The sequence below is a fragment of the Citrus sinensis genome, chromosome 9 (genome assembly GCF_022201045.2).
Source record: "Citrus sinensis cultivar Valencia sweet orange chromosome 9, DVS_A1.0, whole genome shotgun sequence".
Classification (NCBI taxonomy): domain Eukaryota; kingdom Viridiplantae; phylum Streptophyta; class Magnoliopsida; order Sapindales; family Rutaceae; genus Citrus; species Citrus sinensis.
Window position 1 is genome coordinate 15,515,258 of NC_068564.1, and position 14,491 is coordinate 15,529,748.

General features: G+C 32.8%; 1 non-coding gene across 1 annotated transcript; it reads left to right on the top strand.

Moving 5' to 3' along the window:
• The first annotated feature begins 4,697 nt into the window (after window positions 1-4,697).
• Window positions 4,698-4,805, top strand: LOC112495686 (small nucleolar RNA R71). The gene has a single exon (XR_003062015.2). It is a non-coding gene; the product is annotated as a small nucleolar RNA R71 (small nucleolar RNA).
• Window positions 4,806-14,491: the final 9,686 nt, after the last annotated feature.

The following is a 14,491-nucleotide window of genomic DNA, read 5'->3' on the forward strand; positions in this document are numbered from 1 at the left end:
ACCATCGTGACTTGAGCTTTCCTGGAAATAATCTTAGTCTTGTATTGTGGAGCAACACTAATTGACCAAGGTTGAATTTCTTGTGCTGAAGATGCTTATAGTGCCATTGTTTTGTCCTCTCTTTATAGATTCTTGCATTTTCATATGCACATAGCCGTAATTCATCAAGCTCACAAAGTTGAAGTTTTCTTTGCTCTGCTGCAGCATGCATATCCCAATTTAATTTCTTCAGTGCTCAATGTGCTTTATGCTCTAGTTCTAGTGGCAAATGACAAGCCTTACCATAAACAATTCGGTAAGGGGACATGCCGAGTGGGATTTTGTATGCTGTTCTGTAGGCCCATAGAGAATCATGTAAGTGTAAAGACCAATCCTTCCTTGTTAGGTTTACCACTTTTTCTAAGATCTTTTTTATCTCTCTATTGGATACTTCAGCCTGACCATTAGACTATAGATGATATGTTGTAGCTACCTTGTGTCTGACTCCATATTTTATCATTGCTGCAGTAAATACTTTGTTGCAAAAATATGTACCCTCGTCACTAATAATTGCTCTAAGAGTGCCAAATCTGGAAAAAATATTTTTCTGAAGAAAAGCCACTACTGTTTTAGCATCATTGGTAGGTAATGCTGCAGCTTCTACCCACTTAGAGACATAATCTACAACAATAAGGATATATAAGTTCCCAAAGAATGGGAAAAATGTCCCATGAAATCTATTCCCCAAACATAAAAAACTTCCACTTCCAGTATATTGGTCAATGACATTTCATGTCTGCTAGCTATGTTCCCTGTCCTTTGACACCTGTCACAACATTTAACAAACGCATAAGCATCTTTAAATATAGTTGGCCAGTAATAACCTGATTGCAATACTTTAGCAGTTGTTCTGTGACCACCAAAATGTCCTCCATATGCTGCAGCATGACATGACTCCAGTATATGGGGAATCTCTCCTTCTATAACACATCTTCGTATTATTTGGTCTGGGCACAGCTTATATAGATGTGGGTCATCCCATTGGTAGCTTCTAACATTATGAAGAAATTTCTTCTTCTCTTGAAACTTCAGCTTGGGTGGTAACAATCCACTTACTAAATAGTTAGCAAAATCTGCATACCATGGAGATTCTGACTGCTGCAGCATCTGTGCTTATTGTATACCACCAACAGTTGTTCATCAGGAAAAGTTTCAGTGATGTCTTTCCTTGTCAATGTGCTTGTGTCTACTTCTAACCTTGACAGGTGATTTGCTACTTGATTCTCAGTCCCTTTTTCTATCTTTAATTTCCAGATCAAATTCTTGTAGCAATAATATCCATCTGATTAATCTTGGCTTGGCATCTTTCTTTGAAATTAAGTATTTGATGGCTGCATGGTCTGTATACACAGTCACTCTAGTACCCACCAAGTAGGCTCGAAATTTGTCAAAAGCTAATACTACTGCTAGCAATTCTTTCTCTATAGTGGTGTAATTGATTTGAGTTTGAGTAAGAGTTTTGCTTGCATAGTATATGGAGTGAAAAACCTTATTCCTTCTTTGCCTTAATACTGCTCCCACAGAATGGTCACTAACATCACACATCAATTCAAATGGTAAATTTCAATCTGGAGATATAACTACTAGAGCAATGATCAGGGCTTTCTTTAATTCTCCAAATGCTTGAAGGCACTATTTGTCAAAGTAAAATGGTTTGTCATGCTCCAGCCATGAACACAACGGCTTAGCTACTTTGGAAAAATCCTTAATGAATCTTCTGTAGAATCCAGCATGGCCCAAAAAACTCCTAATACCTTTTACTGAAGTTGGAGGTGGCAGTTTATTTATTACCTCTATCTTGGCTTTGTCTACCTCAATATCATCCTTGGATATCTTGTGACCCAGCACTATTCCTTCTTGCACCATGAAATGGCACTTCTCCCAATTGAGTACTAAGTTGGTCATCTCACATCTTTTAAGAATTTCTTCCAAGTTGTGTAAACAATTACTGTATGTTTCTCCAAAAACTGAGAAATCATCCATGAAAACTTCCAAAGTCTGCTCTACCATATCAGAAAATATAGACATCATGCATCTCTAAAAAGTTGTTGGAGCATTGCATAGTCTAAATGGCATTCTTCTGAAGGCAAATGTTCCATATGGACAAGTAAATGTAGTCTTCTCTTGTCCTCTGGAGTTATAGCAATCTGGTTGTAGCCTGAATACCTATCTAAGAAACAATAGTATTGTTTTCCAGCAAGTCTGTCCAACATCTGATCTATGAATGGAAGTGGGAAATGGTCTTTTCTTGTGGCTTTGTTGAGCTTCCTGTAATCCATACACACTCTCCATCCAGTCATTGTCCTTGTAGGAATAAGTTAATTCTTCTCATTAGCCATTACTGTTATCCCTCCTTTCTTTAGAACACATTGAACTGGGCTTACCCATGAATTGTCTGATATTGGGTATATGATTCCAGCATCTAACCATTTGATGATTTCCTTCTTCACTACTCTTTCATGATAGGGTTCAACCTTTTCTGGTGCTCAACTGAATTGCTAAAGCAATCTTTTAACAAGATTTTATGCATGCAAATTGATGGGCTTATCCCCTTTATATTTGCCATGGTCCATCCAATTGCTCTTCTGTATTTTCCAAGCAAATCTACTAAACTCTGTTCTTGACTTGCATCCAAAGTAGAAGATATGATTACAGATAGTGTGTTATTTTGACCAAGATAAGCATATTTTAAATGTGAAGGTAACAATTTTAATTCAAGACTAGGAGGTGATTCAATAGATGGTAAAATTATTTTTACTTCCCTGTCTGAAATATTCAGATGCTCAATGAATCTGGTGTGCCTATCAGATTACTTTTCTTCCATCCAATTTGTCTGAATTGCTGCAACATCTTCCTCTTCTACATCATCAAAGGTATTGACTCTGTCAAATGCTTTACTGCAGCATCTATCCATTCTGTCTGCGACAACAAAATCTACTACACTCAGGAAATTACCGTCTTCTACTTCATCAGGGTTTCTCATAGCCTCTAGTACATTAAATATGACTTGCTGATCATTCACTCTCATGGTGAGCTCTCCTTTCTAAACATCTATCAGAGTCTTTCCAGTTTCTAGAAAAGGTCTTCCAAGTATAATGGGTACCTCTTTATCAACTTCAAAATCCAATACAATGAAATCCACTAGAAAGATGAATTTATCAACCTTCACCAGTACATCCTCTATTTTTCCTTCAGGGTATGCATGAGATCTGTCAACCAATTGCAGAGTGACTGTTGTTGGTCTGCATTCCCCTACTCCAAGCTGCTTAAATACTGATAATGGCATCAAATTAATACTAGCCCCCAAGTCACAAAGTGCTCTGCCAGCATACCTAATGCCTATAGAGCAGGGTATTGTAAAACTCTCTGGTTCTTTTAATTTTGTGGGAATTTTACTTTGGAGCATATGACTGTTTTCCTGTGTTAAAGCAACAGTTTCAAACTCTCCCAGCCTTCTTTTTCGTGCCAAGGTATTTTTTAGAAATTTCACATAATTTGGCATTTGCTCCAAAGCTTCCACAAAAGATATATTTATGTGCAATTGCTTCAGCACTTCCAGGAATTTGCTGAACTGCTTGTCTTGTTTTTGCTTCTAGAACCTTTGAGGGAAGGGTGGTGGATGTCTAAAATGCTAGTTAGATTCAGGAGGTACCAAACTCTGTTTGTTTAAGTTAGTGCAGGTTGTGGCTACTGGTGTTGCACCTTCTTTTTCAGCAATATCTGGTTGAATTTCTTTGGCAATTGCTGTAGCTTGGCCTGTGAAATCAGTGTCTTGATGGGGAGTTTACTGTAACAGGCTTCCCTTTTAAGTTGGTTTTTATGTTGAATTGCATTCCATCCCATTTTTAGTCACCTCAACTGGTATATCAACATTCTTTCTAGATCTCAAACTAATTACTTTGCAGTGTTCTTTGCTCTCTCTCCTAGGATCTTCTGTATTGCTAGTTAGGCTTCCTTGAGTTCTGCTGCTCATTACTGTGGCTAGTTGTCCCATTTGATTCTCCAGGTTTCTCAAAGATACAGCTTGACTCTGCACAATTGCTTTATTTTTTGTAATATATTCCTTAATCAGTGTTTCCAATGAAATGATTGGATCCTGACTGATTTGCTTTTGCCCTTGACTCTGCTGATGAAAACCAGGTGACTGTGTGTTTCTATTCTGTTCATTGAATGCTGGAGCATTTTGTGTCTGATTGCTCCATGAGAAATTTGGGTGTTACTTCCAGCCAGGGTTGTAAGTATTTAAATATGGTTTGTTCTGAGGTTGTCGATTGAAATTACCCACATAGTTTACTGAACCTGGATTCCCTGGACAGTTATCAAAGTCATGTTCCTCACCACAGTATACACAAGAGAGTGCAGTAACTTGCTTTGCTGTTGCTGGAGCAGATGTCAGGGCTTTTACCATATTAGTCAATGAAGTAACTTGTGCTGATAAGGCTATAATTGCATCAATGTTATGTACCCCTACTGATCCTCTTGCTGATGGTTGCCTGGCTGAAGGCCACTGGTAATTATTATTGGCAATTCTTTCCAGAATTTCATAAGCTTCAGTGTAAGATTTGGATAACAGAGCTCTATTTGCTAAAGCATCCACCATTAACCTTGTACTCGGATTCAACCCATTGTAGAAAGTTTTCAATTGAATGCAACAAGGAATACCGTGATGAGGACACCTTCTGAGCAATTCCTTGAACCTTTCTCAAGCCTCGTACAAACTCTCATCTTCAAGTTGATAAAAGGAAGTAATCTCATTCCGCAACTCTACATTTTTTGTTGGTGAGAAATATTTCATTAGGAATTTATCAGCCAATTCATCCCATGTAGTGATGGAATCAGATGGTAATGAATTTAACCATGCTCTTGCTCGATCTCTTAAGGAATAAGGAAAGAGCCTCAGCCTTAAGGCATCTTGTATTGCTCCAACAATTTTGAAAGCATCACTTACTTCTAAGAACAATTTAAGATGGAGATGAGGATCTTCATTTAGCAATCCATTGAATTGCCCAACTGTTTGCAACATTTGAAATATCATTGGCTTTAACTCAAAATTTGTAGCGTCTACTTCAGGTCTGATGATGCCAGGATGTACAACTTGAGGAGTTAGCAAAGTATAATCTCTTATGGCTCTGTCTCTGTCATCAACCATGTAAATAATATTGTTGTTGCCTGGCTGTCTCCCGTTAGCATGTTCATTCTGTTCTGCTTGAATGTTGACTGGTTGTAAAGGTCCGTAAGGGTTCAAATTTCCTTTATTCTATAAATTATTCATTCCTGAAACAGTCTTTGAATTTCTTTTTTCTCTTCGCAATCTCCTGACAGTTCTTTCAATTTCAGGATCGAATTGGAATACCACAGATCCGTCCTTGCACATGCACGTACTGATCTGCCAATCAATAAAATGAATCAAGTCAAATTTGGCGCTATCACGATTTACTTCACACTTAAAAAATAAACAATCAATCCCCAGCAACGACGCCAAAAACTAATTGATTTAAATTGGTATAAGCAATTATTATCAATGCCAATGTGCAAGTATACACAACAAGTAATAAAGTGATAAGTATTCAAGATCGTCTCCACAGGGAATGATGTTACTTAAAATGCTATAGCACTCGCAATAACGCAACTCAACTTACAACCAACACAAATACTTATCAAATGATTTCTATCGTAATTAATAATTGCGAGAGATGGAAATAAAATAATACTATAATGAAATAAACTAAGTTGAATGTGTCTAAGATTCAGTTGAGAATATAATAGTTGAATGATCAAACTCTCCTAATGAGGTGACTGTTGTTTACCAAATTAGCACCAGTTGTTACAATAAGTGCGCAGCAATGGGTAGAATAAATCTGCATCCTCAATTATCGCATGTTGGAAATTTCATACCTTTAAATCTACTAACAATGACCAGTTGCTTATATATTTATGCTACGGCATAATAACATTTAATCTCTCTACCCTACAAGGTGAACACCTATGTCTAGAATGTCACAAATTTTAACTTCAAGTATTGCCCTTATGAGATTCAAGATAACCTAATCCAGGAAACTCAACTTAAGACCAAGTAATACTCTAATAATGTCCGCTAAGACATGCCTTTTTGCTGCTCTATCTTAACTGAAACTATTAAATGGGTGGTCAACCGAAATAACAGTTGTAATCATAAAAACTACTAGAGTATAATGCTACAGCAATACCATAACAACATAGAAGAACAGTCAAGAACCCATTGGATTATTTGTCACTCAACTACAAGTAATTTAGTTCATAATCTGAATGAGAAAAGTAAACGTAAATATATTGGTCTCGGAATACATTAAATCAATTAAAGGAAGAAGATAAATATATGTTGAGCACAATGAAAATCAAAGTCAAGTAATTCTGCACGATTGTCCAAAGTTGCCGAAATAGCCCTCTTCAATTCTGATCTTCTTCTCTTTCATTCCTTCTAATTGTTCTAATGATAATTCATTGCCGTCTTTCTATGTGGTGCACGCCTCCTTTTTATATTGCAAACTAGGTTTAACCAAAGCCCGTGAGCGTGCATGTGTTTAAATTAGGAAACATGCAGATCGCGATTTTATGGCTGACTCGCGCCTAAGTTTTCTCCCGCATTGCTCCCAGATTGCTACAGCACTAGTTGCTCTAACAGCGGCCACAACACTGCTTTATTCTCGATTGTGCTTTACTTTTTTTTTTGTCATCTTCCTTCCTCCTCTTGTTCTTCTAATGCCTCAACATCCTCTCATGAATTTAAAACATGTTTTTAGCACAAATTACTATGATTCAAGCAAAACTTATTAAGACTCAACTAAAATGAATGTTTATGCAAAAGGTAATCAAAATGTAATGAAAACACCTTATTTGTTCTCTAAGTGACCTTAATTCAAGTATAGAATTGATGTAATAACTCTCATTTCCTAGAGTTATCACATATGCACTTCCAGTTATTGATGATGACATCCACAACACTTTTGGTGAAGCATTACGCAGCAGTGAAAGTGATCAATGGAAGTTAACCATGGAAGAAGAAATGAAATCTCTCCATCAAAACCAGACTTGGGAACTTGTGGAGTTACCAAAGGGGAAAAGAGTTATTCGTAATAAATTGGTCTACACTAAGAAGTAAGGATCTCCGAATCAATCAACTCCTCGATACAAGGCAAGGCTCGTAGCAAAAGATTTTGCTCAGAAGGAAGGTATTGACAACAATAAAGTTTTCTCTCCAGTTGTAAAACATACTTCCATTCGTATCCTACTTGCCTTAGTTGCAGAATATGAGTTAGAGTTGGCTCAATTAGATGTTAAGACGACATTCTTACATGGAGATTTGGAGGATGAAATATATAGACTCAGCCTTGTGGTTTCAAAGCTCTTGAAAGGAGAATCGTGTGTACAGATTGAGTAAATCTTTATACGGATTGAAATTAATTCTTCGAATGCGTTGAGTTTGGAGAATTATGAACTACGGTTGGCTTGATCCCATATTTTGGGTACGTAGGCAGTCGAAGCGACATAGTCATTTTGGATCCTTATTGAAGGATTACATTGGGGATGATGGTTCGTTAGTAGTCGGCTCATATTTGAACAAATTTTCACCGAGATGGAGCATTGTTGAAAAGTCAAAACAACTTTTTGACATGCATAACCTTCTAGCCGCAATGTTGGAAGCATGTGGATGGAATCATGGAAAATGAAGCCAAATGAGTTGGTGAAGCATGTGACAGTTTGAAAATTTCACAACAACTTTGACAAATTGACAAATTGACAAATTGTTGGTGAGCAATGAATTTGTAATAGTGCAAAATACTTCTTATAAATAGAGGGAGTTTTTTTCATTTGTTAAGCATCCCAAAATTGTTAAGCTTATAAGTTTCTAAGCTTTTGAGAGAAGTAAGAGAAGTGTGTCTGGGGAATTTATTTTTCCTGCAGAGTGTGAGAGTATTAGGTATTTGAGTTTTTGGGAAGTGAGATTCTTTACTCAAATATTTGTACTATATTAATTGTTAAATAAACAATTATTCTTTCTTGCCTATGTGGATGTAAGTTTAATTACCGAATCACGTTAAATAATTGTGTCCTTTATTTTTCTATAATTATTTGGTGCGCTTGATTCCGCAATCCGCGTACAACAATTATGTCCTTGTGCGTTTGAAAATGGCAAGTCAGGTGCCTAAGTAGTGTAGCAGTGCTGATGGAGGTGAATGAGAAAAACTTTCACAAAAGGAAGGTGATCAAATTAAAAGGAACTGAAACTATATATCCAAGTCAGGTTCGTTGGCATGTAAATGATGGATGCATGGTTGTCATGAAAAGCTGAAGTTGTTACCAGTGTCAAAGCTAGCAATATGTTTTGGGAGGCGGAATCCCCCCCCCCCCCCCGTAATACAATACTTTTCTATTATATGAGATAATTTTATTAATATAAATTAAAAATACACCAAATAAGAAGATATAATGAGCTTTATTCCTCAAACTATTTATTATTTGAATTTCTCTATGATACTATTAAAAGAAATATTATTATAACCATTTGATTTGAAATGAAACACATCCATCCTTAAATTATTTTTAACGGGTAGTTACCAATTACCCAAGTTACAGGTAATTTCTTAAATTTTAATTTAATTTAAGTTTAGTTTATATCCTATTATTAAAACTAATTATATATAGAAGTAATAGATTAAAAAAAACAACTAGACATTTTTTCAATGAGGGCATATATATTAAACAAAATCATTATAAAATTATTCAATAAGACTTTAAATTAAATGCATTATTTAAATGTACCATTTCATTTTGTCGTTTACAATACTAGTCTTGAAAATGTAAAATATTAACATGTAAATTATACACTTCATAAATATCTCATCAACTTATAATAATTTGTTCATGAATTAAATTGCAAAGTTTTTAATGCTGCCCATAAATGGATAATATTCTTATCTTCTTAGTATTTTGATATAATGCTCGACATAGTATATGGTGGATGATATAATATAAACCAATAAAATAGGATAAAAATTATAAAATCACACACCATAAAAATTAGAGAATTACGTAGCAATAAATATGTTCAAAAAATTATGTAATTATCCATAAAAGATCGAAAAAATTTAAAACCATTATGGAGATTCAAGAAGAATAAAATAATAATAGAAACAAAATGATTGATTGTCATTGGCACTCTTAATCAATACAAAGATTGATCCATATCAGTTGTGCCATTTCTATTTTTATTATTCATTAATTATAGATTTCTTTGAAAGAATTCATTAATTGTAGAAATTGAGCATCTGTGCTTATTAAATTGAATTTCATGAGTTAACGTTTTTCAATTATTTTTTTAAACTTTCACTATACATATAAATTATCAAAATCAACAGTGATGCATTACAATATTTATGTCAATCACGTAATGTAATTATGATTTAGTGATATAAGATAAAAATACAATTTTGTTTGTGAAGCAATGAAATTTATTTATCAAGTGATTTATAAGAAAGAATTTATACAATGTAATTTTTATTCCATTTATAAATAAATAATGTAACTAATTATATTTTGTACATATAAAGCATTAGATAACCAGATTTTTATGGTCTTTAATTATTGTGTTTGAATTAGTTTCTTTTTTTTCAAAGTTATAAATCTCTCTCCAATCTATTTAATTGGTATAGTTTCTAGGACAAAACCATGTTGCCGGTTGTACCAAATACTCAATTTTGACATTTTCTTTAGCAGTCCTATTGTTTTCTATAAATAATAAAAACTATAACTTTAAAAATCTAACACAATAAGCCCCAATTAAAATATAATAATTTTAAAATTCTAAAAAATTTATTTGACATTTTCTTCATCAGTCGCTATCATTTTCTATAAATAATAAAAATTATAAGTTTCAATAATTTTATATAATAAGCCCCAATTAAAATATAATAATTTTAAAATTCTTTAAAAAATTTATTATCTCTATCTCCTTCTCACTCAATCCGTCCTTCTTTAAATCTTAATTTATTCATTCTCAAACATATAATTCTTCTCAAATATTAAAAAATAGAGAGATTTTTAATCACAAAACCTCATAAAAAGAATACACGCATTCTCTTAAAGATATTTTTTGCGTTTATGTTTTCTTCTTTGCCAATGTAATAAGAAAGGAGCTACATCTTACTTTCTATAATAAGATATAAATAATTAGAACCTGCTTAAAACAGTTAAAGATGGTGGGATAGACTTATTTTACTAAAATTTAATCTTAATATAGTGTTTGGCATAAATAAGTAAATTAAGAATAACACAGCTTGGACCTACCAAATTATCATGTGATAATAATATTTTTACCTTAAAGAGACATCTTGGATAAATTTTTTACAGAAAATTTTTTATCTTATGTTAACAACATGAGATAAAAATATTACGTGAGAAGCCTTAAAAGTTAGTTAATCTTAATTTTTTTTTTTGAAAGATAATTCTCTCATAATCCATTAATTTAAGTTATTATTCTTTCTTTACAACTTTAAATTTAAGTAATAGAATAAATATTATACAATCTATTTTTTTCACATTAAGTAAATAATTGAAATTATATTTTTCTAAATATTATTTCATCTCCATATATGTGATAAAGTATGAGTAATTTTACGTAATTTCAAATTTGCATATAAAAATCTATTATTTTGAAAATAGTATTTATAAACTCTATAATGAAACTTAAATTACCGTTCAAGTACTTATTTATATATTTATTTATTTTTCACTTTAACATTGTCAAAACTTATATAAAACTTTGGTCAATCATGTATTAAATTAAACACAAGATAACAATATTGTAATCCAATTGGTATATTAAGTGAATGGATGTGGAGAGTATTTTAGCAAGTTAAAATAATTCATCTATATTTTTAATACTTAATTATGTTCATTTACTAGATTACCCTTGATCCATATAAAGATAATAAAACATTTTAATGGACTTATGTGAAAAAAAATTTAAAACTAACATTTTCTTATAATTTTGAGAAAAATGAGGGGCTGCAACATTAATAACCAAGTAATTAAATCCTTGCCGTTGGAATAGCTTTTGGAACTATTGGGTTGAATCTAATGGTTGGATAATAAAAAAAATAAAAAATTAGTTACCAAATCACGGTTGCATAATAGCTGGACCCTAATTTCTAACCCTTTATCAAATTTAGGCTATTTAACCGATAAAGAACTATATATATAAGAAACACTTAAATTTTTTATTTTATTTTATTAATTATTATTAACCGTAAAATTTATCAAATGGTTCATATTAATTCCACTAATAATGTTGGAATTTTTAGATTGCATCGTGGAGTAGGAATGGCAATTTGTGGGCTTGGGCCAGGCTTTTCAAAGTCCGGGCCCAAGCCTACATCATTCAATCAAAGTCCAGGCCCTCCAAAAGCCCTTCCAAATTTGGACGGGCTGGGCCTAGACGGGCATGGACTTTTTTAAAATTAATTATAAAATATTTTTTAATTAAGAAAAAATATTTAAATTAAAGATAATCATCTAATATATAATAGAATAATAGTCCAATACATAAAATATTAGTAATATAACCTTATAAAATAACAACTACTAATATAAAAAATTAAACTAATTTAATATTTTAATTTTTTTCTTATTTATTTAAATTAAATTTATTTTTATTCATAAATTAAAAAAGCCCGGGCTAAGTCCAGACTTTTTTGCTGAGCCCATGTCCAGGCCCAACACATGTGAGCTTTGCAATTTTTGGGCTCATATCTAGGCTCATCCCTTACAAGTGGGGCTTTAGGCCAACGGGCTTGGGTTGGACCAAACCGGACTTGGGCCAGCCCGGGCTTTTTTGGCACTCCTATCGTGGAGGGACCCTTATTCTATACTAAAGAAATTATTTTATTAGCCAAGCGAAACCCAAAAAATTTACAAGGAAAATGAAGAGACAAAATATACAAGTCAAGGCCATGGGCGCATTATTGCATCTCAACTATCACGCACCCCTTTGCCATCTGTATCTCTCCGGTTCACAATCACAAGGCCAACGAAGGAACCAAATCAAAATTCAGAACCCCAAAAAATCCCATTGCTGTCGCCGTTAGCCAGCAGGCTTGCTGTTGTTCTCGCTCCATTTCTCTCCGGTTCACACGTTTGCCATCTACTTCTCGCTTGCTCTTATTCTCACCCCAAGAATTTTTCAGAACCGGGCCTAGTGCTTCTCCTCAGGTTGTTATTTTATACTGTAACCAGAATTGCTTTAGGATTAGGATCCTCTCCTTATTTGATCTTCATTTGAGCAAATTATGTTAATATGATTGGTGGTTAATAAATTAAAAAGAAAAAGTAGTTAAATTATAATCATCCACTAACATTAAAATATAGGTGATACAAGATCTGTAAAAGATCACGAGTGCTCAGATCAGGAGAGGATCCTGATCCATTACTCTAACATCAGTCAACTTGTTGCAAAAATCTATTTCATCTTTGTTATTTAAATATCAACTTATTTCATCTCTATTTTTTAAACAATAGTTCAACACACTTTTCCGTCAATTTACTATTAGTTTATTGTATAATTAGTGAAGGCAAAAATGAGATTTTTAAGTAAAGAGATATAAATTATTTTATAATAAATCTTTCAAACGCAATTGAATAACATTTGACTTTCTGCATAAATTTAAAATTTAAGAATAACTTAATGATAAATAATAATAACACTAAATAATATGTAAAATATAAATGTATGACAAAATAAAAATAATAATATAGATTTCACAGGTACTAGAGTAATTTTTTTTCTTTTATCTTATCACTGACTTTGCTAAGATCAAGATAAATAAATAATAATCAATCAGTACTATTATTTTACCAAAAGTAAACATAAACTCCTTCATTTACTTTAAAAACACACACTAAAAGACATAAAAACACAAATGTAATATGCTAAAGGATAATATAAATTGTATTAGAATATTTATTTTTTATCTTCTAACTTATTCCTAATTTTAATATGTTTAGTAATCCCTGATTGGAAAATTATTTTATACACACACACACACACACTGCATATTCTTTAGTATTATTTTATTTCATTAAGTTATCCTTGGATTTTAAACTTAAGTAGAAAGTAAGATGTTATGTAATTGTCCTTGAGATCTTTTATTTTAAAATGTTTGTATCTATTTAGTTAAAAATCCTATTTTGCCCTCAATGAATTATTTCTTAAAAAATAAGGATGAAATAAAATATTATTTAAAAACAAAGGATGAAATGGGCTATTACATCAAACCTAAAAGTGAAATGAAAATGTTTTTTTTTCTCATTTATAAATTAATTTAGGCTAATCAAAAGTTTAGAGTTCGTATCATTGTGGGTTATAAAATTTTGACAAATATATAAAAAGACTAAGTTGTACTCTATTTTATTGCAAGTTGTTTATAACTACTTAAAGTATTTTAATTTTGTTATATAATTTGTTGTAACCTATTTTAAAAAAAGAAAAAAGAAAATAAGTTGTTGTGTTGGTCCTATTTTGGTTCAACCTAAAATAATATGAGATCATCTTCTCTGTGGTGGTGGCTTTTGGCAATTCTGGAGACTAACTTGCCCTTAAATAGATTTCTAAGGAAGGTCGCGACTGAGACAAACCTGAAATCAAAGAAAACGGCCATTAGAGGCGACATCGGCAATGGTCAGCAATGGCACTCCAAATGATCAAGTTAGCTAGAGGCTAAAGAAGGTGATGGGTAATTTATAAGTTAGCTCTAGAATAGGAGAAAAAATTGATTGTCTGTGTGAGTAAGAGAATTACTCCCTTTGTGAGACTGACTTGACCTTATAAGATGGAGTGCCCCTGAGGGCATCTCTGTGTCTTTTTGGACACGCGGCAAGACACTGTTGGTTGTTTCTCTCTTCAGATACGAGTCTTAGGGTAATTTAGCCTTTCTTGTTGAGGCTCTTGAGCTTACTTGGATTAGATAGCTATCCTTTAAGGGACTATCCTTGCTAGTAATAAGTCCCCAATCCTGATTAGCTCATTTCAAATGAACCAATTGGGTTAGAAGGTGTTTGATTTTACTCTTGTGGTCTGTAATAAGGTATTTTAGACACAACCCAGTTGGGGATTATGCCATGATGATGTGTCTTGGAGTTATTGTCGAGCTATTACTATTTTTGTTGTCCTATATTGACACATGGCGGGTTTGATGTGGTGTAGAAGACATTTTCTATAATTCTCAAGTGATTTGGATGTTTGAAACTGATTTTTGGGATCTTCCCTTTTCACTCTCATTCATCAACTCCTCCTTCACTATTTTCAAGGGCTTAAAAGTTAGGTGGATGCCGTGGATATTTCTTGTTCAAATTTTACCGTTAACAGTTATATCGCTTTGTTACAACTTATACTATATTCTTCACCAATGTCATAAAATTT